Source organism: Salmo salar, chromosome 29 (genome assembly GCF_965601325.2).
Source record: "Salmo salar chromosome 29, fSalSal1, whole genome shotgun sequence".
In the NCBI taxonomy this organism is placed as follows: domain Eukaryota; kingdom Metazoa; phylum Chordata; class Actinopteri; order Salmoniformes; family Salmonidae; genus Salmo; species Salmo salar.
Genome location: NC_138319.1, coordinates 4307638 through 4314153, shown reverse-complemented (window position 1 = coordinate 4314153; position 6516 = coordinate 4307638).

Here is a 6516-nt window from a genome sequence, read left to right as displayed (position 1 = left end):
TTGTGTTTTTGCTGTCTTTCCCAGACAAAATAAAATGTGGTGATTACATGAATCAGATATGTCAGGCCAAGCAGTAATCACCCTTTTACATTGAAGTGAGAATCTTTTTTCTGAATGTAATTTTTTTTTATGCACAAGTGGAGAGGTTTTAATCAGTTGGTGACAACTGGGTCTGATAGTCAGAGTGGGGAAAGTGGGCAGGTTCCATGACTGGGAACTGGGCATCTCTAATCTTGTGATCTGTAGCATACTTACTCCACATAGATAGGCACATTGAGTGCATTCCAAATTGCACTTTATAGGGCACTACTATTAACCAGGACTCCATATAAGGTGTAATTTGGACTCGACCATCCTGTAGGCTACAACTACGGCTACCCACAATGCAGCAGGCAGGCAGGACCTACACACAATGGCAATTGATTCCATGTGACCAATCACAACAAAATACAAAATACCCATTGAGCTAAAACCAGGGAGGGAAAGGTGTAACTCTTATGCAACATTCAGCGTGGACTGTGGTCAGTTCGCCTATTAGGCTGTGAAACCTACTGTAGATTACAGACATACAATACGACTCATACATACTGCTAATATGTTTGCCTATTTAATGACTCTCAATCTGATGATGGATGGGGCCCAGGCAATTTGTTTCCTATCACTTCCTAACACTGTCCGATTGGATTAAGACCAGCTGTGGTGCTGGTCCTGGTTCTGATATTTAACCCCTTTACTATGGAAAGTGTGAGGTACAGTAGTACAACTGAGACAGAAAGGCAGGATACAATAACAAACAACCATGTGTGGTACCACCAAGGCCCGGGGTAGCGACTTTAGACTAGAAAATTAACAAAACACAACATTCTTGATGATGTTATGAACTTAGCTAAACCCGATTCTGAGATGACCTATTATTGCATTGTCATTTCACGAGCAGAAACTGATCAATTAATGTGTTTGCGTGTGTGTGTACTGTATATGAAGAGTTTATTTCCAAAACACAATCAATATCCACACATTTTTCACATTTGTGTTTTTCACTACAAATGATTGCTTATGTGTATGTAAAAATATTCCTGTTCTCAGATTTTTTATTAATAGATTTTAGATGTGTATTAAAATGTGTTTTCTTTGCAAAACGCTATATATCCATTGTTTAGCTGTAATGGAATGTTCTTATCTGTGGATTTGACAGTGATATGTGGTCACTCTGGATAAGAGCATCTGCTAAATGACTAAAATGTAAAATGTAAATGTAAAATGTAAATGTTTAATGTTTAATATTTAAAGCTCATATTACTGTATTGAATTAGATATATAAACAGGTTTTTAGAAATGTTTGCTAATTTATTTAAAAAAATTAAACTGAAATATTGCATTTACATAAGTATTCAGACCCTTTACTCAATACTTTGTTGAAGCAGCATTGGGAGCATTTACAGCTTTGAGTCTTCTTGGGTATGACGCTACAAGCTTGGCACACCAGTATTTGCGGAGTTTCTTCCATTCTTCTCTGCAGATCCTCTCAAGCTGTGTCAGGTTGGATGGGAGCGTCACTAAACAGCTATTTTCAGGTCTCTCCAGAGATGTTTGATCAGGCTCTGGCTGGGCCACACAAGGACATTCAGAAACTTGTTCCAAAGCCACTCCTGTGTTGTCTTGGCTGTGTGCTTAGTGTCGTTGTCCTGTTGGAAGATGAACATTCGCCCCAGTCTGAGGTCCTGAGCGCTTGGAGCAGGTTTTCATCAAGGATCTTTTCCTCGATCTTGACTAGTCTCCCAGTCCCTGCCGCTGAAAAACATTCCCACAGCATGATGCTGCGACCACCATGCTTCACTGTAGGAATGGTGCAAGGTTTCCTCTAGACGTGGCGCTTGTTATTCAGGCCAAAGGGTTCAATCTTGGTTTCATCAGACCAGGTAATTTTGTTTCTCATGCTCTGAGAGTCCTTTAGGTGCCTTTTGGAAAACTCCAAGTCATGTGCCATTTACTGAGGAGGGGCTCCGTATGGCCACTCTACCATAAAGGGGTGGAGTGCTGCAGAGATGGTTGTCCTTCTGGAAGGATCTCCCATCTCCACAGAGGAACTCTGGAGCTTTGTCAGAGTGACCATCGGGTTCTTGGTAACCTCCCTGACCAAGGCCCTTCTCCCCCGATTCCTCAGTTTGGCCTGGCGGCAAGCTCTAGGAAGAGTCTTGGTGGTCCCAAACGTCTTCCATTTAAGAATGATGGAGGCCACTGTGTTCTTGGGGACCTTCAATGCTGCAGACATGTTTTGGTGCCCTTCCCCAGATCTGTGCCTTGACACAATCTTGTGTCTGATCTCTTCGGACAATTCCTTTGACCTCATGGCTTGTTTTTTGCTCTGACATGCACTGTCAACTGTGGGACCTGATATAGACAGGTGTGTGCCTTTCCAAATCCTGTCCAATCAATTGAATTTACCACAGGTGGACTCCAAACAAGTTGTAGAAACTTCTCAAGGATGATCAATGGAAACAGGATGCAACTTCGAGTTTCATAGCAAAGGGTCTGAAAACTTATGAAAATTAGTTTTTTTCTGTTTTTTATTTGTAATAAATTTGCTAACATTTCTAAAAACCTGTATTCGCTTTACCATTATGGGGTATTGTGTGTGGATTGGTGATCATTTTTATTTATTTATTTATTACATTCTTATTGGCAGACTAAACAGCCTTGGTTTCTCAAATGACTGTCTTGCCTGGTTCACCAACTACTTCTCTGATAGAGTTCAGTGTGTCAAATCGGAGGGCCTGTTGTCTGGACCTCTGGCAAGTCTCTATGGGGGTGCCACAGGGTTCAATTCTCGGGGCTGGATAGACTCACTGGAGGCCGGGTACGTGGGGCAGGCACAGGATATACTGGGCCATTGAGGCGCACTGGAGGTCTGGAGCGTATGGCTGGCACAACCCGTCCTGGCTGGATGCTCAGTTTAGCCCGGCAAGTGCGGGGCGATGGCACAGGACGAACTGGGCTGTGAAGGCATACTGGTGACAGAGTGCGTAAAGCTGGCGCAGGATATCCTGGACCGAGGAGGCGCACTGGAGACCAGGAGTGCTGAGCAGGCACAATTCGTCCTGGCTGAATGCCCAGTTTAGCTCGGCAAGTGCGGGGCGCTGGCACAGGACGAACTGGGCTGTGAAGGCGTACTGGCGACACCGTGCGTATCACCACATAACACTGTGCCTGACCAGTCCTACTCTCCCCACGGTAAGCACGGGGAGTTGGTTCAGGTCTGAACCCTGACTTAGCCAATCTCCCCGTGTGCCCCCCCCCCCATCATTTTTTGGGGGGCTGCCTCTTGCGCTTGCCTCGTCGCCGCTCTGCTCTCGCTGCCTCAATTTCCTCCCTCGGACGGCGATACTCCCCAGCCTGACTCCAGGGTCCTTTCCCGTCCAGAATTTCCCCCCATGTCCAATTCCCCTGACCACGCTGCTTGGTCCTTTGGTGGTGGGATCTTCTGTGACGATCGTCATAGAGAGGAGACCAAGGTGCAGCGTGGTAAGTGCTCATGATTAATATTTATTATAACGCAGAACACAAAATCAAAACAACAAATTAAGGAAAACGAACGTCACGTTCTGCAGGCTTTATTGAGCTGTACTAAAACAAGATCCCACACAGAAGGAGGGAAAAAGGGCTGCCTAAGTATGATTCCCAATCAGAGACAACGATACAACCTAGATTGCCCACCCCACATCACACCCTGACCTAACCAAACTAGAGGAAATAAAACGTCTCTCAAAGGTCAGGGCGTGACAGGCATCCTATGACGTTGCCACGTTGAAAGTCACTAAGCTATTCAGTAAGGCCATTATATTGTCGATGTTTGTCTATGGAGATCGCATGGCTGTGTGCTCGAATTTATACACCTGTCAGCATCCTGTATGGCTGAAATAGCCAAATTCACAAATTTGAAGAGGTTTCCACATTCCTTTGTGTGTATAGTGTATTCAGCAGATGTTATTGCGGGTGTAGCTAAATGCTTGTTTTGTCTCTCTGAAATGAAACCATCAAGTGATATATTTTAAACAAATATGTATGTCATTGAACATGCCATGATTAGGTAGTGTAACACACTAATCACTTTCATAAATTCTTTAAACAATAAAAGCTCATTTACCAACATTTCTGAAAATTGATATTTAACCTTTATTTAACTAGGCAAGTCAGTTAAGAACACATTCTTATTTACAATGACGGCCTACCAAAAGGCTTCTTGCGGGGACAGGGGCTGGGATTAAAATATATATATATAAAATATATATATATATATATATATATATATAGGACAAAACACACATCACGACAAGAGAGACACCACAACACTACATAAAGAGAGACATAGCATGGCAGCAACACATGAAAACACAGCATGGTAGAAACACAACCTGACAGCAACATGGTAGCAACATAACATGGCAGCAGCACAACATGGTAGCAGCACAAAACATGATACAAACATTATTGGGCACAGACAACAGCACAAAGGGCAAGAAGAGATGGAGATAAAACAGTCCAGTTTGAGTGTTTATATATAGCGTTTTGGAATGAAACTCTTTATATATATAATTCCTGGTATATGGGATTACTCAATGAAGTACTAGAAGTACTACTGGTTTTCCATTAAGCCTCTATTGATTTCCATTTGTCTGTGTGAATGCACACTGCACTCAGTTTACTCATCCTATTGCCCCATAAAACTTTACTATCGTGGAACTAGCTTGGTTTTTATGAAGTCAAACTGTAAAGCATAACTGACACTATAGACAGAATATGGTAAGAATTGGTATGTCAACATGAATGGGAGATACACAACAGTTTATTATTTGTTAACCTTTTGAAGACAGGACAATCCGTTCATGGTAAGATGAGTCAATCTCAGGGAGGGAAGGACACTACATGAGAAAGCCTGAACAAGAGGAAATAACAAACATCATTGTTATATTTGGACGTTCAAATGCTGTTCATATGCCAATGAGGCTAGCTTTGATCATGTGTGCATCCCAAATGGCACCCTATTACCTAATGTGCACTACTACTTTGGGCCCTTGTCAAAAAGTACTTATGGGTTCTAAAATGGTACAGTACAGGCAAGCCTACGTCACTGAGCCTGTTTGAATAGACCTGTTGTTCTTTTACAGTTGAAGTACAGTACCATGCAGAGCTACTAGACCAGTTATATACCTTGTCCAGCACCATGGACAGATTCAATCACGCCCTACATTCAAGGAACCATGTGCGATGTAGGGTAGGTTCTTTAGGTTCTCTCCTTGCTTGAAATGTGTCAGCCAAATATCTCACTATTTGCAAATGTTTGTTTTCCACTTGTTGTACTTTTATTATACTGTCCAAGTAATTTTCATCACTATTTGTTGGCTAAACATTGACATGATTGACATGTCACTATTGCTGTCACTTGCTAGGCACATTAGGTTTTGTCATGGCTGGTGGGTTGGGGGCAATTGTAACGCGTTGTTAAAATGACCCTGAGCCATGCAGCCAAATTATGATTTGTATTTTATTTAAACTTTAAGATTGTATGTATTCTACATTAATTATACAAAAACTAACTTTAAATAGCCGTGGGTTCCTGTGGAGTGCTAAATAACTTGTAAACTAATATCATTTGGTCACCATCAGACTATTCAGATGTCTTGAGAGGAACCAAATGACCATGCAAAAACATGGCTGTTACTGTAAATATTTGTTACATACTTAGAAATAATTATATTTTAGGCAAAATCATTCCATATGTCTTTGATAATATGATCATTCATAAACATGAATTCTTCTGAAGTTAAGTGAATGTATTGGTTTCTTTTTTAGTTGTTACCTTTGACCTCAGCTACATTTACAATTGTCCCTGGCACATACAGGGGCAAATGTAATGTCCAGACTTTTTGGATTAAAATCAGTATTGTGATCCAAATGTCAGACATATAAATGGTATGAATGGTTAGGAGACAGATGTAAGTTACTTACATAAAAAAATTACTGGTCTAGTTCAAGTGGTCTCTGAGCAATAGAGTAAAATACAATTGCCCTGTCTCCCCTAGTTTGCACTGCCAGAATAGTGTAGTTTAGAATATTTTAGATAAAACAGATACAAATTCATCTTGAATTCATCATGAATACATCTGTATGATTCCCTGACTGTCTCTTTGTACTGAAACCAAATAGATTGTACATATACATATTTCTCCAGTGATATTAGCACTAGAAGTGCCAGGGCCTTCATTTTGACTGCCTTCTGTTCTAGATTTATCCTAAATGCCAAAACGTTACTTTTTCAAATCCTCCTGCAGGTAAGACATTTTGATTTCTATAGTATCAGAAAGAGCAGATTCTGAGGTTTTCAAAACACTTACTTTGTAAGATATGAGCTCTATTTCAACATATCAAATTTTCCAAGAATAACCTTGCAGCAGATCACCTACAGTAAAATAAACGAATGAAAATGCTATTGTGTTCTTTGAAATACATATTTTTTAC